At 39.5% G+C, this 27214-nt stretch overlaps 1 protein-coding gene across 3 annotated transcripts in view; it reads right to left on the reverse strand.

Moving 5' to 3' along the window:
* The window catches only part of dlgap1b (discs, large (Drosophila) homolog-associated protein 1b), a 97043-nt gene extending 75358 nt beyond the window's left edge, over positions 1-21685 (reverse strand). The window contains exon 1 of one of the 3 annotated variants that reach the window (XM_085173248.1): positions 21464-21685. The gene's annotated coding sequence lies outside the window, so the exon portion shown is untranslated. The remainder of the gene's footprint in view (positions 1-21463) is intronic. The other 2 variants (XM_085173249.1, XM_085173250.1) reach the window with 2 other exon arrangements.
* Positions 21686-27214: the final 5529 nt, after the last annotated feature.

The raw sequence follows: 27214 nt of genomic DNA on the forward strand, positions 1-27214 counted from the left end.
GTGAGCCTGGCAGAGAGAGTGAGAGCGAAAAACCCTCATGTCATCCGCAGCAAGCAAAGTGGGACCGAATGAGCATCTAGACTGCCACTTGGATGAGTTACAGCTGAGAGACAGATGTATCATACAGGTCAGAGGCCCCACAAAAGAACAAACAGATTAGATTAAAAAAAAAAGGAAACTATTGGACACAAAACACGGTCTGTCAGGGATATAGGTCGGCATTTGAGAAAGCCAGAGTTTTATAATCTTCAGCAAAATTGAAAGACCACATGAAAAATGAGAGAGCATAATAATGTGTGTTTTTGTTTTTTTGTTTTTTTTATACCCAAGCAATATAACATCAAGCAAGCACTGAGTAATTTTGCACTGTTATGAGACAAGGTATTAAATGCCGTAGAAAAGCTACAATTCGTTTGGCTCGAGTACTCTGTTACATGTAATCACATTTCTCTGACACAGCTTTGCTCTCGCTGGCAGGCTGAATACAGTGTAATAAAGCATAGCATGCCCTGTAGTACACACTTATTGTCTCTCGAGAATCCCATGGTTTCCTCACCACACAGACGTAACCTTTACAACCCAAACACAAAAGCATCAATAACCACGAGAACAAAACATCATCAAGAACAAACATCTTGCTTGTTTTCTTCCTCCCCCACTATAATGAAAGCATCAGGGCAGCTCAGTGATGCAGCAGTTAGCATTGTTGCCTCACAGCAACAAGGTCCTGGGTCCAAATCCAGGCTGGGATTTGTATGTTTGGGTGGAATCTCTATCTTCCTCCACCGGTACAAAGAAGAAGAAAAAGGGAAAATGCTAGTTTGGCTGTAGGTATAAATGTGAGACTGTTGTGATGGGGCTGTGATAGGCTCCAGCCTCTCTGTGCCCCTGAACTGGACGAGTGGAAGGAAAATGGATGAATGGATAAATAGATCTTTAAAACACATAAAACCAAGAAGCCAACTTTAACCTTTTATGTAAGGGAGAATTTCCTCATAAGAAAAGCTACAATTTATGTCCTTTTATACTTTACCTCCTGCACACCTACTGCTCCCTCACTACTTCCATAAACTACCGCTTTCACTCTTGTCCAGCATATCTATTATGTTTCTTTAGCACGTGTCCAAAGCAACTAAATCTCAACCCTTTATCCTTGAACTGTGGAACATGAGCTGCCCCTCTGATGTACTCATTACTATTCCTGTCCTTTGTTGCCACTCCCACTCCCAATACTAATCCCAGGTCCTGTTTTTTCAGCCACTTTATTTCAGCAGCACTGTGTGCAACCGATACAACATATCTGGTCTCACTACCATCATGCAAACTTGCCATTCTATGCAAATAGATGTCAATGATAACAAACTGTAAAATTATGAATTTCCTGCATTTTATGGACTCATTTTGCAATGAAAGACTAGAGACAACAGTGGCACTTTACTGCTGTACAATCTATGTGATAACACGTTGTGAGTCCCATATGTAAAATAACAATATGCTCCTATTGTTTTCAGCCATCATTTTAGATTAACTACAATCACAGTGTCATTTGTGCAGCACTGCAGTTAGCTAATTGAATACAATGGACCTTTTTAATTCTGACTTGTTATAGCAGAGGAAGCCAGGTGAGACAAGGTTTGTTTACAATGTTCTCAGAAAGATAATAATAATCAACCCAAACATCAATTTAGCGTAATAGTTCAATTAACAGTGATTGAATAAATAAGAGTATCACAATGTGACCAACATTCTTGCTAATAAAAAAAAGCCCATCACACCATTGTCAACTAAGCAGATTAATAAAACATTAAAACCTGTTCTCTCACTGTGATAAACTGCAATAATTATGCAACACTGTTTGCATAATTTTGCACTACTCTGCACACGTCTTTGTACAGTAGCTCATTTGGCTTCAGGCACTATGTTCATACTCCCGCTCCACTTTCCTCAGTTATCTCTTAAATTTCCTGCAACTACCTTGCACATTAATATTACTGTGCCCCAGTGCACCGGTGGACTGCCACCATCCGAGCAAACTGTAATTTACTTGTTTGAATAAAACGCTATAGGTTATATTTTTCTGCTCTTCCATATACTACCTTTTATGCTAGTTAATGTTTAGGTATGCTTAAAAGAAATAGTTCTATATTTTGAAAAATATATATTATAGAAATATTTACAGAAAATGTTAAATTATTATTATTTTTTTTTAAATGTTAAAATATTAAAAATTTTTAAATATTCCTTCTTGCTGCTGAATTTGATGAAAGCATTAAAACTAATCCCAGGTCTCTGTGTTAATTACCAGAGCCAGGTGCGGGTAGCTTAGCTTACCCATTCAGTGGCATGGGAGGCGCAGCTGAACTGTTATGAGTTATTACTTTTTCTGTCTTGATTATGAGTCTTGACAATGAAGCGATTAAGAAAGCATTTTAAAAAATAAAAAGTACTGTAGTGGCCCGAGGGGAGGGGCAACTCGTGCAAAGACTGGCATTGTTCGTGTGGATGTTAGTGTGTTAAATTACAGTGTTATAACAGTTATTGTAATTATTTTTGTTTGGGTCCCTCAATATTATTGTTAATTTATGATATGGGCTCCAGTGTTTTCTTGTCTGTTTGACTACGTGTGGTGTTGAGTGTAGCTAACAATGGACCACCATGATGGAGACTGCTGAGGCAATACTGTCCATATAAATGTGTGTATTAATACAAATATGAAATCATTCCTGGTATTGGCTGTGGGCGTCACAAAGAGTAAAGTACAACACTCACATCACTGCAACTGTCTTTTCTAATACCAAAGAACATAATACCAACCAACATACCACAGGACTAGTGTAGATAAACTGTACTAACAATATTTGCTGAATTAAAATCAAAGTAAATTAATTAAATTTAATTCTTATTAATCACTAATCTAATGTAATTCTTAATTAAAATTAAGTCAATTTTTAATTTCAATAAAGCTCTTGAAATAACAGAGCAGCACTTCTGAAAAAAGTAATACAAAGTGACCCCAAGAGGACAGACAACCAACAAGACATAACAGCACCACTCACTTTATGTTACCATAAGATATTGACTAACAGATGGATGGTAAACATGTCTAGGAGTCCTTCAGGATTTTTTTCTTCCCCAGGTACTTGAATCACTGCTTTTGTTGTTTGTTGCCCAAACTCAGGTTTCTCTTACTAATACTAATAAATTGGATTGACAAATTTGGGGAAAAACAGTTTAGAATTTATGATCAAGTGAATTAAAAATGCTTAGCTTGTGACAATAAATCTACAAATTAACACAAATAACAAATGACATAATTTAACTATATATTTTGCAGATTCTGGACCCAAATGCATGAAGTGGGAGACAGGAATACACTGGGGGAAAAAAAATCGGCTTTAATACTGTTAGGAGAAAGGAATACAAATAGTGTAAAACATTTGCAGCACAGGCAATCCAAATAGCAGAAATCTTAGAAAGCATTGGGCAAGATGACACACAGATATGGGGGACAATGTGAAAAGACAAGGGAAAGCTCAGACAATTACATGCATCCCAGATACCAGGAGGAGAGGTTTAACTTACACTAATCAAGACAAGAAGACACAGGAAGTAAAACCTAACATGAGATAAAAGAACAAAATAAAACAGGAAGGGAGACACAACTGAATGAGTAAAAACAAAAAAACAAAAAACAACCTGACAACTAAACAGGGAGACAAGAGAGACAAAAAGACAAATACAGAGACAAGACTAGAACTAAACAGCTAAATATTAGAGATGCATCCCAATCATAACCTAACATGTAGGACTTAGAGGAAGAAATACAAACAGAGACTGCTAGAAAATATAAATGGCATACAGAAAAAATATAAACAATATAACCTATGTTACAAAAGAAAAAAGGAACAAACCCCAAATGCAAATGATTCTCAAAACCTAAAAGAATGAACTAAAGAAAAAAAAAAGCTTATGGTCTAAAACCTGGGGATCATGACAACAACAGGTGTAATTCTAATGTTTCACTATGGAACCTCATTAGCCTAGACATCCCTCCATCAGTCCAACCAGATAAATAACAGATAATGTCTATTTAAACATGCAGTGAACCCAAACATTAGCATTTGTGTGCAGAGAGTGAATCACAGACCTGCAGACTAACACTCAACCCTCCATCTGGCTGCCACTTGCTAGCGCTCTCTCGCTAGACAATCCCATAAGAAGCATATAAAGTCATTAAATCAGTGTGTACACACTATATTCTACCTCCCATTAACTTGTTAGCTCGTGTATAATTGTTCACAACTCTCTGCGAGTTACACAATTAATGCAGCGTGGGATCACACTTAGACTTACTGAAAAAAAAAAACGACAAAAAAAAAAACATAGCTCATCAGAAAAGATGCTTGGGCTTCTTTAAGGAAAAACATCTTTTTTTATCATGGCTATGTAACTATTTTTTTGCGATATGAAAAGTATACTTATATGTCCAAACAGACCAAATGCAAGAATGCAAAGCAGATTCCAGTGTGTGTGAGAATGAATACAGATGTGCACTGGAACTGACTTCAAGGGATAATTATAAACACAACCATACACAGCATATGAATTTTATATTCTGCATCTATTTTGTATTCCCTATCCAACTCTATAGCTGCACACTACATGAAGCTAGTTTCATTGTAAGGAACCATGTGTCGTTCTTGATGCTGGTGAGAGGGGCACTTCTTGATCTCTACCTCAGCTAATCTGAAGTGAAAGTAGTCAGGCTATCAGTGGGGACTTTAAGGGGATTACACATGCTGAACAAACTAAGGCTTAGCGAGAATACTACACAACCAGGTGCATAAGCTCATACATATAACATTTACAAAAAGGCAGTGCATGTCTCCATGTCTCAGTCATGTTATTGACTGATGTTATTTTTCCATAGACCCATCAGTCGGTTCTAGAAATCTGTAATTATATTAAATGCTATATAGGCCGCATAGTTAGAGATTAAATAGTCCTCAGATGAATAATTCAATAAAAATTCAAGCAATAGTTGTTAGATTAAGCCTTTTAAAGGACTTCTACAGGCCTTGTGTGTCTTTTTATAATATGCCAACATGAACGTGTTTGACTGCACTTAAATTTTGATGACTCAGTGTCCAACTCTTCTATGCTATCCACTCTCCTCATGCCCAGCTGTGCCAAAGAAGCTGAGAGAGGAGTCGAGATGGGTCGAGTGTAGGTTATAGTTGGCAGCAAGTGTGGCAGTTATATCATCGGACTTATAGTAAGTGCCATCACCTGAGTAGACCGTGGTCCCAGGCGCCAGCAGCATTACACTGACAAGCGGGAATGCTTCCACTGCCTGACAGTTATTTGCTGATCTAAATGTCGACTAAACTGGACACAAACATGTCTAGTTCCCCACTATCCTGCATCGTGCTTACAGGATTCCCATCAAAGAACAACACAAAGATTCAAGTAAATAATTAAATATGCATAGAAATGCTGACTAGATGTGCAAAACACACAGAATAAAGAGTATAGAATATAACCTTCAGCGGGCTGAGCCGACTGCAACACACAATATGATCCTGAAAAATCATCATTAAGGACATGCAAAAAAACAAAACTGCAGTGCAAGATGAAATTTAAGACGGAAGCATATATTTTATCCGATGATCCCATGTCATGATTGTCGCAGTAAGTCTGTATACTGTGTGCCAGAGCTTGTCTGAAATGCTTATCAAAATAAAAGCCTTAGAAAAGGATTTTCCTTTATGAGAAAAACCAAACCCCAAAAGATATAAAAATTAGGCTATAAAAATTTAAAAAGTAGGCCATTATTTTACTTAAACAGCAGATTAAAGAGTCTAATAACAACAGATGTAGTGCATTTCTTCTTCTTCTTGACTAATACAGAATAGTTAGTTAATTATTTTTATTGACATTTGCTTAAGGGCAATCAGAGGATTTTGATGCATCACAACTGTGTGGTCTGGCTGTATTGGGGCTGTGCTTAAATCAATAGACACACATTGATTGTTAGCTATCCTATTACGTTAGCTGTCCAGTTGGCAGACGTTTTGCAGGTTGCTGTAAAAAGGTTAAATATGGTGAATGGTGTTCTTTTAATGTGTTAAAGACATCGGCGTCCTCATTTGCCGTGTAAACATTAAATTAATTTATTCCATTTTTGACTATCAAGAGAATAAAACTATCAGAATTAACGGTTGGCAAGAAACAATAGCTTAATTAGAAATCTAAATGCCTGGTGTGACTTCAACAGGATTTGTTCCAAGAATTTATTGTATGGCTTGCAACCAAACGCAATGTTTTTGTTTGAGCTTTTTTTCCTTCCTATCAAACTGTGTAAAGATGTTGCCCCAAATTGTGTGCCATTTGGAAACATGAGGTATTCCAAAAGCAAAGCCAACATTTAAAGGATGAACACAGGAAAAAATGTGGAATGTGTGTGTTTAGGCTTGAAGGAAATCTGCCATTTATCACAGTTGGGTGTAAGCACGATAATTGCAGCATTTACCAACAAACCTTCAAAAGCACCGAACCAGTAATGATCTCCCCTTGTTCTTATCTCGTGTTTTACATATTTTCCTCAGCTCACCTGTTCACATCAGCCAAAAATAAATGAGTAATAGCTTAATGGTTCACATGAAGCAGAACCATTTCCTTTTAATTTAAGCGACTGCATAAATTACAACATCACGAAGTGTAATGACTCACACATCGGTACATTTTGTTTTTTGCAGCCTGCATATGAAGCAAAAAACCCCAGTGAACAAGGAAGAAAATAGTGTGTTTGGTGACACCCCTTTCCAATACACACACACTTCTCTTTTCCCCATACCTCCCCTCCTACACACCAAATCATTATGACAGTGACTGCTCATCCCTCCGGCTGCCTCCTCGTCAAAGCTGGCCCAGATTCCATCAGATTATACAAATGACATCATCAAAGTATGTGTGTTTTTGTGCATGTGCATAAAATGGATGTACTTTGTCAATACAGTATCTCCCACTCTGTTTTGGGGCAATTGTGTTTACCTGTACATTTCAGAGCTATAAATAAGACCCAATATATATATATATATATATATATATATATATATATATATATATATATATATATATATATATATATATATATATATATATATATATATATATATATATATATATATATTTTTTTTTTTTTTTTTTTTTTTTAAAGACATTATGATAAAACAAACAAAGTGTCTACAGAACATGATGAACCTTTACCCTTAGCTAGGAGATTTCAGTGGACTTTCATCCCACTTAACAAAAGCTTAAGAGACATGGCTTGTGTGACAGGACGTACAGTGCATCTGTTGTTCTGCGGGCCACTGAACTTGAACAACAATATATGATTACATGCATCTGCAGTGAAAAGACAGATGCAGAGAGAAAAAGGCACTTTGACATGGAAAGAATAATCCCAGCAGGAAACAGAGGCATTGTGACTCAGATGACTCCAGACATACTGAAGCTTTCCCTTTCTGATGTGGCTGTTCATGCAGATTAGAAAAAAAATACAATCACCACTTGTGATTGAGGTTTGTAGAGTTAAATTATAAAAAACATATACACCTATGACATACAATTCTGTTTTTAAAAGGTACAATTTTTTAAGTATTTTCTACTTATGGTGGCCCCACCATTCACACTACTCTATCAAATGTATGATAACTACTCCAAGTAAATACCGTGAGAAAATGGTTTGTTGGCAAAGTCGCACCAAGAAGATCTTTTCTCACTCGGTTTATTGGAGCCTGAGAAAATGCCCTGGCTTGTCACAGCTATCCAAAGCTATTGGCTAGTGATGACCCTGACTAAGCCATTTTCTGCTGCCTGTGCACTTGTCTCTCTCTCTGCCAGAACAGCCAAAGAGATTTTGGTGTCCTCACAAATGCCAGTATTTCATGCCTTTGACATGCAGGCTCTTACTGCCTGTCTGCCTGGGAGCGTGGAAAGTGTTTAGTGAAGAGGAAAAAAAAAGTCTGTATCCTCTTCTAGACAACTTGCTAATTATGCTACAAAGCCTTGCTTGCCGTTCATAATGCATTGGACACATCTCATTCAAAAAAATGGGACAATGCTTTTAATTGATTTGCTTCATGACCTCAAATTAGAGCGTAAATAGGTGTCTGTCTGCATTTTCCACTTGATCTTCTTTTTGATGTGCCAAGTGCAAACACAAGACAAGAAAAGAACTTTTGAGAACTTTTAAGTGTAATTCAGACGAGAGCCATCTTGCCCAGACTAGAATGTTCAATGAAATGCCTGTCTAAACGGAGTCAAGGAAGTAAGCTAGACGGAAATGAATATTCAAGTATGGTGGGGATGAAACAGCTTGGAGATGTGTCCCCAGATCCTCTCGACACTGTTAGGCAGGAAACTAGTTTGATCTATCTCATCTGTGCGATGTCAGGCAGCGCCTACTGTACCTAGAAGCTGAACATCACACAAACTCAAGCAGTCATCCTTTTGAAACAAATATGTCTCTACCAGCCAAGACACACTGGAGGCTAAAATGAACAAATATGCTTTTGTATAGAAGGTTCTGAAACCAAGCTGTTGTTTCCGATTGTGTCCAGAAACTACTAGAAAGTGTGATTTTAGGATTTCTATTCTCTATTCTGATGCTTCCTTCTTTTGTGCAATGCCATGCGAGAACCATGAGTGTTTGCCTGCATTTATCTAACTACATTTCCTTAAATGTGTAAGCTTTAAAAAAAAAAAAAAAAAAAAAGCAGATAAATATATCAGGTAATGCTCAGCTCGGTTCCTTTCGCAGGCTGCAATCTTGAGTTCGCTGAGCTTGTCACAGAAAGTTGCCCCTCAGATCTTTGCAGCATTGCAATGTTCATTAATCTATAAACGTGCATTCACTTTTCAATCGGTGCGTGTGTCTGTGTGAACAGATGGCGTGTAGTGATACAGATAAAAGAGTATTGTGATGTGCCTGGAGCATGAGACTCTGTCCGTGGTGCTGAAGTCATTCCTCCAAGCTGCACTAGCTTGCTCTCAGTCAGGGACATTCATTCATCTCTCCCTCTTCCTTTTCCACTATGTCTCTGTCTCACTCACACACAAAAATACACATACAGACACACACACACACCATCACTTAGTTTCAGCCAAAAACATATTTTGATCTCCCTGCAAATCTGCTGTCCTGAATTCAATCCAAAACCACTTTTATTATGTACATCTAGATTATCCATACTAAAAGTGGCATGTCCCTGAAAAGGCTCAACGAGAATGCAGGCGTAGCTGGTGACCTGAAAAAAAAAGCACCAATAACAGGACGAGAAGCCAGCTAATTCCACATCAGCCCCATCGCCCAGGCCACAGGGCCAGACTGATGCCTGACCTCCAGCTGTCAGTCCATTTTGTGCTCAATTAGCAAAGAACTCTCCCCGTCACCCATGTGCACAGATCTCAGCATGTGTGACCTTTTTTTCTTCCCCGCTAATTAAATTACAAATAAATCTAGCCTCTAAATGTCTCAGTCGCTAAAGAGTTGACAGGATGTGGGTGTGGATTTTCAATGAATATTCATTTTTTCCCCTATCTGCATTTAGTGTACATCCCCTGCAATGAATTTTAACAGTCACCATTTAGGTGCATTTTAATGGTGCCCCAGTAAAGAAAACAAAACAAAAGAGGAAAAAAAACACAAGAAAGAAATGGATGTGACCAATTTGTCTTCTTCCTGTGGGTGTGAAATGACTAACAGTGAGCAAATGCATGATGCATGTGCCCCAAAATTGTCACAACTCGCTTACTGTGGTCTGTTATGTAGTTTGAGCCATTTTCGAGCCTGTCAAACACGTCGCAAAAAGAAATGGAAGAAAATGGCCTCTCGTGTATGTAGAAAAATAACCCCTAACACCCCTGAAAATGCTAGTTGCGTGAAAGGGGGCAATCTAGATGATTGGTTATAAATAGGGGTTTGTCCTTCAGTGCCTATACATGCAGCTTATTAGATTGAGAAGAAGGTGTTCCCTTCTCATCTTCTCCCTCTCACTCTCTTCCACCTCCTTCCGTGCCTGCCACCTTGGCATCGGTCGTGTTTTGGCTTTGTACCACAGATTCAGCCCCTCCCTCCCTGCCTCCACTCGTTCTCTTTCCTTCTCTTGCAGTCAACGTGCAACATGGTGATTTACGGCAGAACCTAAAAACACCACACGCGGAGTTGCGTTTATTTTACACCCCTTCTGGCATGTTTTACAGATTCGTGTAGTAGTATCATGTGAAATCGTGAAAACAAGCCCGATAATGGTCAGTGTGTTTGTTGGCCTCTGTAATCTGTATAGACTTGAATTTACAAATGATTGTCCCAGTAAAGCACACAAGAATCCAGAAATTAATGCAAAAAGGATTACTTCTATTTAAGATTTTGTTAAGGAAGTCTTGAATCTGGATAAAAAGCATAACGGTAAGATAATATAATCTGCAAATAGTTTGACACATCAAAACACAATTTTTAACACAGGATGCTAAAAATAACCATCTTTTCTTGCCAATCAAACACTGACAATACTGTTCTTAGCACAACTAATTTATAATCAACTAAATTGAAAACAATATTCAAAAAGTGTTGCTGTCAAAGCTGACCCTGCTCATGAATCACACTGGAATGAAATCAAAACTGCCTGTAAGTCCAAGTCCCTGCTAGCATCAATATCATCAAGTTCAATGAAATATTTAGTTATTTTTTTCCACTTGTTTGTGTGCAAAAACAACCCCAAAGCAGTAGCGTTCACGTATTCACACTGTGACACACACATACAGTCACCATCTGTCATACTGTAACCTCCCCAAGCTCGCTCTCCCTCGCCATCCTGCTGGGACACATGCTCACTAATCATTCCATAACTTTGTTACCACCTCATTATGGCAGTTAGTAAGCACCATTGCTAGATTTAACACTTTGTAATGAACTAGCAGTGTGGACTCATCCACTTGACAATTGTATTGATTCACTGCTCCGTGACAAACAGGACCAGTGAGACTGCGTGGTAGCAATGCTGACCTCCACCTGTCTCAAACTGCTCCCATCATTATATCCATCTGCCTTGTCTTCTTCTACATCTGATAATCCTGCAGTAATGGTTACCACTCAACATTATGTTCAGACTTCAATAAGGCATTGTTGCACACAATGAAAGGCTGTCATGTACAACAGCTTTCAGAGTTGAACTGGCTCCATTCAAAACATGCTGACTGATGTGTTTACACAAACACATCGATAGTTTCACGCCACCTGGGAAAAAAAGAAATATCAGAGCAAAGTGACTTGCCAGGGAACAAAAACAAAAGCAAGCGCCAAGATTTGAAGACCAAAATGAGGAGAGAATTTGTGCCAAATTGGCTCCGTAGCAGAAATCCCTGTGAGGATACAGCATGAGGAACTGCCCAATGCATCTATGATTATATAAGTTAAATGTGCATTGTCTTTATACCGTTTTGGGGGGACTTACTAAAAGATCTTTAAAAGGAGCCTAGAATGATTTTAGGCAAAGGAAGATTCTCCTATTGCCAGAAGGTTTCTTTTGAAAGCAGACAGACAAACCTCAGTGTTTGCAGCTGCTGTGAATTTTTATTTCAGCCAACTGGGAAACATCTCATGGGAAGTGTTATTTAAAAAAAAATGCGAGAGAGAGCTCAGTACAGACTGAGCTACTCTTACTGGTTAGAGTGAAATGGGAAGCTACTATGGGTGGAAACCAAATTAGATTAGTCAGGGACAAAGTTAAGTAGGAGGAGGGGGTTGACTTAAATTCAAACTGGCCCGATGACCTCCTGGTTAAGAGAGAACCAGGTGGTCGTTGAAGCAGATAATCCCTGAACAATCCTGCCCCCAATGCTACCCATCTACTCACACACAAATGTTCAACCCCGGTGATGCACATGCAGTGCCATTTATTTGTTTAATGAGTTTTCCCTAAATTAACTCCTTTATTATGTTTGTGCAAAACACAACTCCCACAAAGAGACCAGAATCATTTACAGAGGTCTTGGTCATACTGGAAGCACTCCCAATAATGTATAACAGAGGAGCAAATGTGATGCATTAGCACTGCACAAGTAATAGATTTCACATCTGCATCTACCTCCAAAGAAAAGTATTTTAATTTAAGGACGGTTGTGACGTGATACACTCCTTTTAACAACTCGTGAAATCATGCTCTCTTGTTTGACTCTTCTGCACAGCACATTAGCCATCTCCTCCTTGTTCTCCCGCTCGCATTGCCTCCTCATTCATTGGCCCTTGTGCCTGATTTAGCCAGTGCCTTGGGCCTGCAGCAACTGGCAGTGGTATAGAGGGCCATGTAAATGTCACCGTCTCAGAGGCTGTGCTCTGCAGAGCGTGAAATGAAATCTGGCAGAGTTTTAGGGCCCTGCCTTTTCTCACATGGACATTCCTCAGTACGTAGGTCCTATATGAAACTCCAGCACATGTTATGATTACATCTAGACCCACACCCTGTGCCTCCTCTCTTTATCAATTATTTAAGTGTCAAAACGTGCTGCAGTGTTACAGTCAGTTTCAAGTGGGAATTAGTTCCCAACCTGATTATTGTTATTAGTTTGAGAACAGATTATTACTGCTGTCATGTGAAAGTTAGCTTCGCTAATCCAAACTAATCCTATGAATCATGCAACCATATCAAGATTACCCCATGTTGTATTCATGTGCTGTATACAAAATGGGACAAATACACTTCATGTTTACCCAGTGATGGACACTTGTAAGCTTCATTTCTAACTACTCAAATATCAATCGTGTAATTTTGAAATTACATCAGCTTACGCTCTGTTCCAATAAGAGAAGCTAGAAGAGCTGAAAAGACTGTAAGCTGCCACTGAAAGTCAATGGGTATTTCAACTTTTCACAGCAGGAAAAGCTCCCTGTAGGGTTTACTGGGAAGATTGGCACTATGCTTGAGGGCCACTCTCTCAATTAAATCCAAAACACAAAGGGGCTTTGAGGCTGCGCCGATGCACTGATGGAGGCCAGTAGGCCGAAATGTTAGCATGTTTGTTGACAGGGCTGGATTAATTAGTGAAATTGAGATAAGTCTACTTTGTCCTGAAGCCCCGCATGTGCTACCTTTTTACCCTAAGTTATTTAACGGTTGATTATATGACATGGTTTAGCACCACAAACTGCTATACTGGGTGCATCCTTTTAATGCTTTAACTAACTTTCAGCCTGCACTGATGCCATTCTGGATCTAAAACAACTGTGTCAAACCTCCCTGCGCAGTCAGTCCTGCCTCTGACGATCTCATGCAGGCTTTTGTTATCAAGGATTGGATGAAAATAAGCATGTGTACTGTGCAGGATTTAAAAAAAGGGGGGGGGAAATGCATCAGAATTCCTGTACGACATTCAGGACACGAGAGCTATCCTTCTAGCTAGCGCTGTCAGGCTTTAGATGAGCTCAATAAAAACCCCATTGAAAAGTGATGAGATCAATTAAAGGCTGTCATCACAAAATATCTACCCTTTCAAATACCCATTGTTAAAATTACCCTCTATTGCTTATCGTTTCCATTCATCTCCCCGCCATGCACTTAAAGTCAGGCACTTGTGGACATTTACAAATAGGCTCCTCTATTCCATTTAGAGCTGTACCTTTTGCAGCTTATCTTGTGTAATGGGCTCTTAAATAAATCTCCTTGCTTTAAATACACAAGAGCCTTGCTCATGGAGGCTTTCCTCGATGTAAGATCACATGACAGTCTGGACCTCCCATGGAGACTGACAGGCACGTGACATGCTAATGCCCACTGCTGAGCGTTCTGCAAAAGGAGGAGATTGAATATATAGCAAGTTAAGTAAAACACTAAAACACCATTATTAGGGAGACTGCAAAGTGCTCTGTCATTAACCAGAAACTAATAAGAGACATACACATGGGCCTTATTAAACAGTCTGCCAAGGCTGAGGAACCACACTTGCCCATGAGCTATAAACTGGATAAATAAAACTGTGATCACACTTTCTCCCTGCGTGACACTGCCCAGCATCTCACGGAGAAGTCGATGCTGGGGATATCTTCGTCATGTCCCTGATTCATCATCTTCCTCCTTCTCCTGTCACAGCTAGTGAGAGGCGGCCAGGCCAGCTGCTAGAGGGCACTGCAGAAAGCTGGGGCACGAAGGGATGCTGGCTGGTCAAGAAAAGCCCCCCCACCCCCTCCCTATTGTTCCTTTAAGCCACTCCTCAGAAAAATAGTATGCTGAGTAATACAATTGTATGATATCTGGGGAAAAGAGGGAAATCCTTGATGGAAACCAATAAAAACTGAAACAATAAAGATAGTTTGACATATGAAAGTAAAAGAAAGTGGAATTTTCCTTTAAGCTTTAATCTTGAAGGCTTAAACTTCATCAAATGCTGTTATCGATACTGTTGATGCTTTTTATGGTGTCATTAATGGCTGACATCCTTTAAATAAAAGTATACTGACAAAAGCAACATGTCCCGAGTTAGATAAGCCCCAATGTTAACAGCCGACTCCATAACCATATCAGACCTGCATTAGTTGAAGGCAAGCTGAATATTGTCTACTGCTGTCACTTCACATCAAAAACAACCAACTAGTAAAACATGGAGTGGCTTTTATTGTGAAGCAGTTACAGCAAATGCAGTACTTTTGTCCCAGAAGTTAATTCTACCCGTAACAGCTTCTGACAGCAGATCAGTTTTCAATATTACTGAAAGTAAATTAAAAAAAAGATTAGATGTTCTGGCGGCTACATATCCAAACAGGAGGGTTTCTGTCCTTGCTATAAAGAGAAAATCCAAAAATGCCAAAAGTAATGACATTAGCCTGTGTTAAAAACAAAACTTTCCTAATTGCGCAATATAAATAATAATAATAACAGTTTAAGCTGTGTGCAATATGTTTGCCCCCACATCAAAACTTCTTTGGTGATCGTGGCTCAAGAGTTGGCAGTTCGTCTTGTAATCGGAAGGTTGCCGGTTCGAGGCCCGGCTCCAACAGTAAGTCACTTCACCCGTTGCCTACTGGTGGTGGCCCGGTGGCGCCAGTGTCCGGCAGCCTCGCCTCTGTCAGTGCGCTCCAGGGCAGCTGTGGCTACAATGTAGCTTGCCATCACCAGTGTGTGAATGGGTGGATGATTGAATATGTAAAGCGCTTTGGGGTCCTTAGGGACTAGTAAGGCACTATACAAATACAGGCTATTTACCATTTTACCATTCTTCAGGAACTGATGGTCCAATAACATGCCTAAGCAGGCTCCGGCTTTTCTTCTTAAATGCCTCTTAAATTTCCGCTCCCTTCCCAAAGGTGCAACACGGTGCATCAGGCTTGGATTGGAAAATCTCCCATCAGTATGAGGCAACGGTGAAAATGTCACATTAATTTATTACCGCAGGGATGGGACACCTGTGCTATTTGATGGTCAAATAGTTTGACATGACACTGATTGTGCTCCTACTAAGCATCCTACCCAGGTGGTTAGGGTTTCATGAGGATGATTGCCATGAAAACATGGGTGCTGCAGCAACAGGACCCACATTAAAAACAGCTGCTAGACTTCTGTCAGACAGTCATCAGATTTTATTTAGTCAATAACAGGCTATATATGTTATAAAATATTTTTTGATTGTTTGGATACAAAAAAAAGACCCCTGCTTTTAGCAAAAATGACAAAATGTAGCAAAATGGACATGTGCACACACTATTATTGGCTTAAAATAAAGCACTGCTCAGGATTACCTTTCACTGTTCTATCGATACCATAATCTTTAATGCCTCCTGCCAAAACAGCAAGATCTTGTCAAAATCTTCTCAAAGAGGCATCAATCCTCTCCTCTCATTACTGTCAGTCTGGGAGACAAGCTATTTAGACTTTCCTAAAGCTTCAGTATGCATGCAAATGAAAGCCCTTGGCTTTACTGTGCACACACGCTTACAGACTTTGGTGCAAAAAAAAAAAAAAATAGCATCAATGCTGCCGCTGGCTTTTCAGATTTTAGTCAGTCAGTGTTGTTTGGAATTATAGGGTGAAATCCTGTTTAAATAACAATGTCATGATGCCACTTCTCATGCATGTGAGACACATGTCTACTAACCTACTAACCCACCTCGCAACTGGGGCATTTAGGGACTTCACTTAGCTGGAAGGGGCTTTTCACACGCATAGAAAAAACACCATGGAGCTGTAAGTGAGAAAAGCAAATGTGTAAACCTTTTCAGGAACAACATGACTGGTATTTGGCTTTTTTAAATAATCCAGCTAATGTTAAAGTGGAGGAATTTCAAATCAGACCATGTGGATGTATCAAGTCATCCTGAACCACTTTTTTAAATGTTCTACTTCGGTGGTTAAATGTAACAATTTCTCAAATTCCTGATTCATGTTTACCTGTGGAGAAATCTAATCTACCAATTTAAAATGTTTTGAGTCATTATATTCAATATGAATTTAGGATCAATGGGCATTCTTTAGGCACTGTAAAAAAATTACATAATTACATTTGTAAGTTGGAATACAGAATACAAGAAGGATTCCCTCAATAGACTCCTTTTTGGCATAGATTTACACATTACATATACAGAAAGCATAACAGCTGTGCAGCAGTTGTTGTTTTGTGTTTTTTCCCCTGAGACTACGCAGTTGTTAAAACTTCTTACATTTGGTTTACACACATCCAGAGCTAAGGAGAATCAAATTTAATGTCCTTCTCCAGTACAGGCAGTCATATAGTGGATTCAGCTTCTCAAATCTAGTACCACTGAGGTCATAACATAATGTTTCCATTGCTTTATGGCATGCATTAGGAATGAAATTGAAAACTGAAACCAAAGAATTTGATTATCTTTTTTTAATGAAATCAAAGTAGTTAGCCAACTACATTTTCTGTTTATCTTCTGGTTTAAATTGTGTACGGATAGATAAATAATACTTTAATCAGGCAGCCTGAATCATGTATATCTCCCTCAAGTGCATCCTCTATCTAATGTGCATATGCATCCAGAGTATGTGGCCTCTATGATGGGAAACCATTCATGCTAATTAGATTGCAAGCAACCCAATACTTGTAAGCACGAGTCTATATGTGATCCATTGTGAGCTACTGCTTCCACTATTAAACCACAAATCTGTTTCTCACAGACACATTATTGTTGGCATCCATTCAGTAGGTGACCACACACTCCACAACACTTGATTAAAACCATCCAGACAGTTATCTATGGGGTACATTTTCACAGAGGAGGCATTTGCATGTCTGTATTTCTTAATCCAGGCCCTCAGTTCGCCATCACCGGAGAGTATCAGGATCTACCACTATCAAAAGACAGTTTAAATGAGGCAAGTAGCAAGCAGAGTGTTTCTGCTCAGAATGGCAACAATAATGGGATGTGTGTGCTGTAACCTCACACACAAGTTCGGTAACACTTCAGAATTGCTTAGCATTCAGCAGCTGATTCCAACACTGAAAGGGATATGCATCTTTACTTAGAGAGAAAGAGAGGGAGAGTGTGTGTATAGGTAGTCCTCCCCAGTGTCTGGCTGAAGGCCTCCCTGGTGGATTATGTTACCCAACAATGGCAGTGGCCTTTCACAGTTGGAGCATGCTGCAATAGCTGGAAGGCAAACGACCATGACTCTCTCCCCATTTCTCTCACTCTCCCACCAGAATTGACATTGTTCCCTGGCAAAAGCAGGTCTAATGTATGTCTTTATACTAACAAATGTGTGCTCTAGTTTCTGGTGTGAGGAAAACAGAAAAGCAGGCAATCACCCCACAGTTTATATATATATATATATATATATATATATATATATATATATATATATATATATATATATATATATATATATATATATATATATCACAGTTTTCAAACATAAAAGCCTTGGACTGCAGATTGGATGTAAAAAGATACACTGTACGCTACTTTGTGTTTTTAAATGCGTATAGAGATGCATGCTGTCAACAGTGAGAAAGAAAGGCAGCCCGGGGCTTAGACTGTAGTGTGACCTACAGGCATTAGCAGGCATGAAGGGAAGCTGTAATGGCAAACAATGCTCCTCATCAGTGACTCAAAAGCTGCTGCACACACAGAAATCCCACAGCGGAGCACTGTATATCCACCAAAGTGACATTATCAGTGTCAGTGTACTTTGCCTCATGCTTTAGCTGCAGTCTGATATCAGGGTCCCCACAAATTAATTATATTTGTCAGCTGAGTGACTGTCTCAGATAAACAAATGAATTATGGCATTCAAGAATATAGAAAAAAATGTACAATATCAGAGATGCTATTACGAGCAAATCCTAGGAAGCAGAAAGCGTTTTGTGGCTTAACCCTTGCCAAAAGACAGATAATCTCAGAAGTGTAGTATTAGTACAGGTTGCCGTGCACCGAGTATACGTTCATTCAGCATCCGGCACAGTGTGTCCCGTTTCACTGGTGATGTCACACCAATTCTTCACGGGGGCCTGTGCACAGTCTCTAATGCAACCGTCTTTATTAAGTTCGTAGTTTGATCCTAAAGAATAACTTTCTTTAGCTTCTCTGAGCTAACCCACAGCTTTTTCTCCTGCTTTAAAAAAGATTCACAGGAGAAAAGCTGAAGAAATTAAATTGGCCTGCTGACAGCTCCCATACGACCAATCTAAGCAGCACCAGAAAGTGCGCAGGCTGAGATTAGACGGGTAGAGCAGGAGTGCTTGAAGAGTCCCCTCAAGCCAAACTAGTAAGTCTTCTTATTGCCAGAGTGAAACTTTGGAAACAGAAGATGTCCTGTTCTCATAAGTGAACCACAGACGAGCAACAAGACGTAGTGAGACCCGACAGGGCTCGGCGCTGCTGAACAGTGCAGTGTAATTAAAATTCAAGAATGAAAAAAAGAACACAGCCTGGATTTATAGCACATCAGAGAATCCGGCAATAGCTGACTCATCATTGCTGTCATCCACAACCATCATTATGATATGACTGTGACTTCTGGTCTTCACTAATAAAACCTGAGGGGCGACAAGTCATGAGTAACAGCTATGTCATCACTGTGCTTTGCGAAATCTTCTTTGCCGTCATCGTGCCTTAATTTTATTGTAAACCCTTGAGGTGTCAGAAAGCAATATTTGTCCCACTGCTAGTCCAAGCCTCCCTTCTGCCCCCCAGGCTTCTCAAATCTGATGGCCCCTTTAATAATTGCACTTTAATTTCAGGCTTCCGTGGCTTAAGAGGCAATCTCATGCAGAAGAGAAAGCAAGCTTGTTTGGCCTGCCCGCGATGATGATACATTTACATCTGGACAGCATTATTTGCATGATTGAGTGAGACTTGGTGAGGAAGGAAGAAGTGTGAAAAGTACAGATATTCAGCATCCATTATCTCACCTCGAAAGCATTCTTAATATTCCACTGGCAGCACCCAGAAAGCAGTAACCGAGGAAGTGTTTAAACGTATTTTTTTGTAGCAGAGCAGATATCATTGCGATTTTAACTAAACAGGATCAACAAAAATACAGTCCGACAAGGACAAGCCCCTCGATTACTGATGTGGACAAAGTAATGGCTACAAATCATCCACAGTTCAGTCAGTTCTTACATTTTCTGTGACTTTGCTGAATATGTGGAAATGACACAAGGGGATGCTACTAGAGCTGATAACAGCATCAAGACAAAAGGGAAGCTAATGAAGGATAGGGTTTAGAGTTCAGCCCCGAGTCCATCATTAACTGACAGGCAAAGACGAAATGCTGCTAATGATCACTCAGACACTCCTCCTCCTCCATGGTGGTATGAAGCCACTGCAGTCAGTAATATGAGATGCAGAGGGTCTGTAAAGGAGGACTGGGTTGGAAAGGTGAGCAGATGTAGGGTCCTTGTGTTTAACAAGGAAAGCGTGCATGATTATAGTTTAAGGAAGTGACACATGCGCCGAGGGAAGATCAACAGATTGAGGGATTGTTCCCTGCTTCTTTCAGATAAGAGAATGCGCTGGGGGGGGGGGGGGGGGGGGGGAGGTCTGCCGTGCAATGCCTTTCAATTTCTGTAGGAATATAAAAGAGGAAGATAACACGGGGAGAGAGGGGGAAAAAAATCATTAAATATGCTTCTTGTTCCGTAGCACATGACCTCAAAATGTGCAGATCTGCATGAGCTGCAGCTTTCAGTCAATAGTCCCATTTCTGTGTGTGTTAAGTGCTTAATTCATTTTGGGAGTCTATTAATGGCTTCTTCATAGTTCGTTAACCTCTTAGCCTTGATCCCTTCCTGTCATTCTTGAATTCTGTTCTCTCTACCTTGTAGCATGCATATGCATATATGCATATATATATATATAAAAATCAGTGCCCCTCCACACACGCAATAATTACTGAGTGTATCATTCCCATCCATAATGAGCCATTAATGCAGCGTTATTTTTGCAGACAAACGCCTTGTGCATTTTTACATCAGACAAGTGATCCATTCACATCACATCTGGAGTTAGTCCAGAGAGTAATTTACAGATGTAGCGTTGTTCATTTGTATGGGCTGAATTACACAGGCTACTACTCGAGGCAGTGTTTTAATGACTGGAATCACACATTCAGGCTGGAAGAAGTGCAGAATACATTCAACACCAAAGCCAATTTCCAAGGAGACTGGGTGACCAAAGAATAGTCTGAATAAACCCACAGAGCAGCTTGACGTGGATATAGAAATAAGGAATTTAACCCCTAATATCCAGCAGAGCTCGCACCATCTCCAAGGCTTCAGCGCTGGATATTAAGAAGTGACCAGAATGCTACAGAATGCTACCCCCAAACCTCTGGACGTGGAGAGTCATGGCACATGTTCTGATGGTCAATGCTGCATCCTCGTCTAACAAGTGGAAGGATCATGTTCTGACCCCCCCCCCCCCCCCCCCAAGCATTCATTAGAAGAATCACTGTTTACTGTGTTCTTGTAAAAGACAAATTCTGCAGTTTTGTCGTCATATTAAAATCCCAAATACGCAATTGCAGACGCGGTTGTTCCGTCAAGGCGCACGGAAAGGGTGATTGGATATTTTTGCCTCATTATCACTTGCGGCAAGTGGTAGGGACAGCTGTCAACGTGCTAAAGGGGAACGTCCAGCCCAACAACTTTGCCCAAATATGAGGCGTTTTGTGTTTTTGTTTTTTTTTTCCTTTTTAGGTGCCCCGTGTTTTAAAGAAACTTGTAAAAAAAAATAAATAAATCTAAACAATAAATCGTGAAAAAAAATAATTTGACAACATGAGAAAAAACAGTATTGCATCCCAGGTTTGCATGTTTTAATAAAAGTAGATGTCGAAACACTACTTGATCAAAGAGAGGATTGTTTTTAAGTCACGACAGGTGCAAACAAATACTCACTGCAGAATGAATGAAACGGGGGGAAAAACAATTTGCGCAGTTGCCCTACCTTGTCAACACAGTAGACTGACCGTCCCACAGTTGCCTCCAGAGTAGTCCTGGGAATTCGGCTGAAATTGCTTCTTTGCTTTGAGATTATTACAAGTCGGGATTGATCATATACGACGTCACTTGGATGATAAGGTCCCACTGACTGTAGTATCTTCCTGTATCGCTCCGTCCGTGAGCTGCAGAGGCATCACTGAACGTATGAAACAGCGCTTCACACGAACGGAGAAAGGGAAAGTCCGACATGGAGTCTGATGCCTGGATTCCTCCGCGGTAGAGTCGTCCGGTTTTGGCTCACGAAACATATTAGAGACCAGCTTTAAAATTCTTACGATGTCATTTGAATTAACACTTAAGCTTAGGTTGTTATAAGCATAAGGCGGGAAAATGTAAATATACTCACAGCTGCATTTAATTAGCTAATTTACAGGCTAGGTTAAAGGTTAATTACTAACAGCTAGAAGCTAATATTGCCATAACTCAACATTTACCTGAACAACAGGAATATTGAGGCTGTACAAGGAGTTATTGACAGGTATGTCTAATAAAAACAATAGCGGCTTCAAAACACTTAATATTGTAAAGCAAAGACCCTACAGTAATACCAGGAAACCCCAAACACCCAGACAAGCGCCCTACGAACAAACACTTGGCGCTATTGGGAAGGAAAAACTCCCTTTTCACAGGAAGAACCCTCCAGCAGGCTAAGGGAGAGGCAGCCATTTTTCCACTGGGGGTGAGGGGAGGAAGACAGCACAAAAGACACACTGAAAGAGAGCCAATATTAGCCTAATAGTAGCTAATGACTAAATGCAGAGTGGTGTTTAAAGGTGAGAGGAGAAGACACAGTGCATCATGGGAAGCCCCAAGCAGCCTAGACCTATTGCAGCATAATTAAGGGAGGATTCAGGGTCACCTGATCCAGCCATGTATGCTTTATCAAAAAGGAAAGTTTTAAGACTAATTTTTTAAAGTAGTTGTCCAAACTGGGAGCTGGTTCTACAGAAGAGGGAGCTGGAAGCTGAAGGCTCTGCCTCCCATTCTACTTTTAAATATCCTAGGAACCACAGTTAAGCCAGTAATCTGAGAGGGAAGTTCTCTAAAATATTAGGGATAAATGATTTAATCTAACACAGCTCTTTAAGCTAAAGTTTTCAATTCCCATCTTTAATAAAGGAATCAAGAACTGCATTTTAGCCTCAGTTTTTAAGCCAATTTATATCAAAAGATTGTACGTGATAAATAAAATAATACAAATTTTAAGCGTGGGTGAAATATGGGCTGGTCGCAGCAGGTGTCGTACAGGTCATGCACCACTGTGGATGTCATCCCATTTGTAAGAAAAATGCATTTGGCAGAGAAAATCTGTTTTTCAGGGGCCCAGTCCATTTACTTAGCTATGCTGCTCAACCCACAAGTGCATTTTTCTTACAATTGTGGCATCATTTAAAAGGGACATAAACAGGCTTTCCAATGATATAAGATTAATTTGCAAGGAGCGTTGTTACAAGAATAAAATATTGAACCAAACACAAATTGCCTTACTTTTTGTGCTAAATTTATACATATTAAAGAAAACTACTGTTTTGCAAACATTCTCATGAGTCGTTATTACTGCATCTACTCTGTGTTCTGCATTATTATTAATCCAGACTTATTTATAGAGATGTTATGTCAAATTTGTTGCGATTTCTGTTGTCCTCTTGGATAGATCTGTCTAGAAAAAAAAAAAAGTAATAATTAATCACACACATACACAAAAAAATTCATAACTGTGTCACATAATGCATACTTCTCCCATTATGCTCTCTCTCTGCCAGTGACACTGCTGAATGACTGGAGGCTACTTTGCTAGTTAAAAAAACAACAAGAACCAACAAAGCATGGCAGCCAGTGTGTTATGCCTGCCAGGCAGCCTGAATCTGATAACAAGGTTGCATACTTCAATGGCAAAACCCTGGTAACAACAGCAGCAGCATCATAGACTGGTGTTGGATTTTGAAAGATCGGGGTTTAACCAAATCACTTATGCATGTAGAATGTGATACATGGCTGTGCTTTGGGTTTGACAGCGCACAAGAAAATAGCTGCATTGACACATTATTAGGAGGATTTACTGTAGCCCAAAGGCTTTTCATCAACAAGCGATCAACAATTTATTGGTGGCAGTCAGTCAATAAAGGCGTTCCCGGAAAGTGTGGGTGAAATCAATATTTCTGTGACCCAACTCACAACCCGAAGTCTGAGAGGGAGGGAGGAAAAAATAAATAAATAGAGCTATAATGAGTTGTTACACTTGCTCTGTATGCAAATAAGATTGATTATTTGCGTTGCTGGTGAAGCATTAAGAATGAACTGAGGTGAAATTTGTACAAATCACACTAGCCAGTTTTTGTTCCTCATTTCACTCCATTTGATGTTCATTATGGGTGTAATGATTCAAGCCTGCCTGATCCCAGTGCGATGACAGACTTTTCTTTCTGAAGGGAAAACTAAATTCTCCCTCGAAGCTGACAGCAGTAAATCTCTCAGAGCTGTCCTTCAAGAACAACAAGGGCAGAGATCTAAACACAGCAGCGTGTGTGTATGCATTGTACTTGGATTGTGTGTGTGCGTGAGTGTGTATGTGATGTCTTCAAGGGAACTTGTGCTTATGCTTTTAGTCCCTGAGGAGGAATGTGTTGTCCGATTTGCATCACAGTATCTCGGATGAGCAGAACACCAATGACGCTTACCTAGGTCCACATATTAAGTGTGTTATGAGGCTTGGTTCCTTCAAAATTTGCCAAGAAAAACAAAATCCATAACGCTAACTTAACCAAATCAGCAAAACGGAAAATATTTAATATTGTATTTTTAAAAAAAGAGAGAAGTGTTTGAAGACATTTTTCAATGAATTTGTACTGAACAGCTACTCTTGGTGTATGCATTTGTGTAGCCGGTCTATGAAAAAATCCGGACCATGTTTTACCCTTCTCTCAGACTCAGCATGCAACAGCCAGCTATTTATCAATAATTCAGTCCAAAGGAGGTTTGCAAACATATAAAAAATGACAGAAAGTGAAAAGTAACTGTTAGATTCTGTCATCACAATTAACCTCAAATGACATCTTGATAGTCTGTCAGGAATCACAGACTCTTCAGCTCTCAAAGAACTCCAAGATGCTATTATAAGAATTAAGAATACATGTCTTGCTTTTCATTTGCCTTTATGTAATTCAATATTAGTAATGTTCAGTATTTTAATGTAAATTTAAGTATTGACTCTTACAACAGAATAATCTGGTGGCTCATGATTACATTTCAGTTTATTTGATTAATCATATTTATGATGCTTGGAGATGAAGCACAAGCCATATTCATGTAAATTATTAATCATTCATTAAAAATTCTGCTGATGCTGCCACAGTAATGACAGCATAACAGTGTCAATCCTAATGAGTCTGTTTAAAAATGAGACCAAAGCATCAACTAGTTGAACTTTTAAAAGAGTAATTTGCTTGCAGAGATAAATATGTTGGGTGAATAAAAGTAAAAGGAATCTGGACTGCATAGCAACTGAAATTGTAAAAAATTAACAAAACAAATATATATTTGCATCCATGACAGCTTATTGATTGCAGCAGAAGTATGCACCAGATGTCAGCCAATTTCAGTTCTACCTTCCAATCCTTTTCTCTACTGCCACTTGTCCTTCTTCTGCTGCTTCTCTCAGAACGATTTCAGACTTGAGAGATTAGCAGTTCTCGGCTACGAGGCGTGGCTGGATGAAATCAGTTTCACTGGATAGGAGACTGTAAGCACATTCCCACCCAGCATTTTTGATCGGTGCTTGTGGAAGAGACCCGAGGGACATGTGAAAACCTTTGATGTTCCCTTCAAGACTGTTGCTTTCCAGCTTGATTTAATCCAAGCCTCTTTGTCTTGGAGAAAATTCATTCCAGGCTGGAAAATAACGGGTAAACATTACTATCTAATTTAAACCTTTCAGTAGTTTTAAACTTAAGTGTGCACACATACAGTGTACTACAATGGCAGATGCTGTGTGTGAAGGTCTGAAGTTAAAGATCGAACAAACATGTTGCATTTTCTAATTTCACAGTTAATGTTGCACATCTTTTAGCCCAAGGAAATGATAACTCATTACAAGTCCTCATGCACATAACTAAACATTCATATTCACAAGAAAGAACAGAAGTGATGCACAAACCAGAGGAATTTGTTTATGATCTGTATGAACATACACAATATGCTGATTATCGTGTTTACTGCATGCTAAGTCTTCTTCTGCAGCCATCTAAACACTAGTAAAATACTAAGAATAGAAATGGCACTGGAGCTAAATAATTCAGATGTAGGGGGTGGAATACAAAATGAGTTTTTCAAAAACTAAAAAATTACAAGCCCCCGAAATGCTGATATTATAAAATCACAAATCATTAGGTAAACATTATTTCAGATCAGGATGAACAAATCGGATCTTGGAATTGTATCATATTGATCCATTTAGGGTGTATTGATTGAGTTCATGTATTAAGGATTATCATAAAATAGTTAACACATACCACTAAAACCAAATTGGTAAAAGTCTTTTTTGTACCTCTGGCCTTACTTTCAACACTCTAAACCGCTGGATTTAAAAAAGAATCAAACTCCTCATCTTTCAGAACAGAATAGGCGACATTTACATTTTTTTACTGCTCACATTTACGCGGCTGCCCTCTGCCATTCATGCTTAGCCTCTCATTCCCCTCTACGGGACTTTTGCTTTTCACACTTAGCTAAACTTTACAAAAGAAATTCATGGGGAAGTATTAAATATTGAACAGTGCGAGTAAGAGTGTAACAGCGGTCATCTGTCAGCACAGGGGATGAGTGGGAAAGAACAAGATTCATGGGTAAAGGAAAACAGCTCCCTACACCAGAGCAAAAAGGAAGAGATGAGAATAAAAATATCTGTTATTGATCTCCATTTTTAACCCATCCTGAAAGCTTGGAGTAGTAGTCCACCAGCATATCCCCGCATGAGGACTGACTAGAAGATCATGTAAACACAGTAAAACCCTGGCCCCATGTGGACTCTCTTACTGTGAAGCAGTGGTGCTTACTACTGAGTCAGTTTCTCAGTATGCCTTGTTTGTGATCATTCGAGTTTCTTAAATTCTCTGCAAATTCTCAGTCTAAAGAATTGATAACTTAACCTATGATATGAGAAGAGGAAACCACAGATATGTCCTGAAATTAAACTGGAAAGTGGTGTGAAAATCAGCACAAACCAGATATTACAGGAAAACACAGACACGTAAAAGCATGTTAATGTGAGGACCCAGTGTAGCAACTTGCCCCTTCCTTTTAAACTGTACTTAATATTGCTGGGCTGCATTTTACATTTTCATTGTTGAGCTGTGAGTGTCCAACTCAAGCAAGTTCGCTGAGAAACATCTTGACAGGACAGAAGACAACTGTCCAGATGAATACACAGCATGGTGCACACACTGAAGCGCTGACCCTTCAGTCATGGGGAAGCCATGGGATAGTCTCTCTAATAACCACAGAGCAGTCTTGACACTACATATTTCATACATTCCAGTGGGCTTTCATTACACAAGATCTTTTCTTTCATTTGAAAGAAAGTCCTACTCTTGGGCATAAGCTCGTACTATTGGTACCATAGCATTGTGTCGTTACCTTCTGTCACCGTGTAGCTACCATGTCCTTCTGGTTGAGACAGACTGGAGCACTTCCTGCCTGA

This window comes from Neolamprologus multifasciatus, chromosome 9 (assembly GCF_963576455.1).
Source record: "Neolamprologus multifasciatus chromosome 9, fNeoMul1.2, whole genome shotgun sequence".
Classification (NCBI taxonomy): domain Eukaryota; kingdom Metazoa; phylum Chordata; class Actinopteri; order Cichliformes; family Cichlidae; genus Neolamprologus; species Neolamprologus multifasciatus.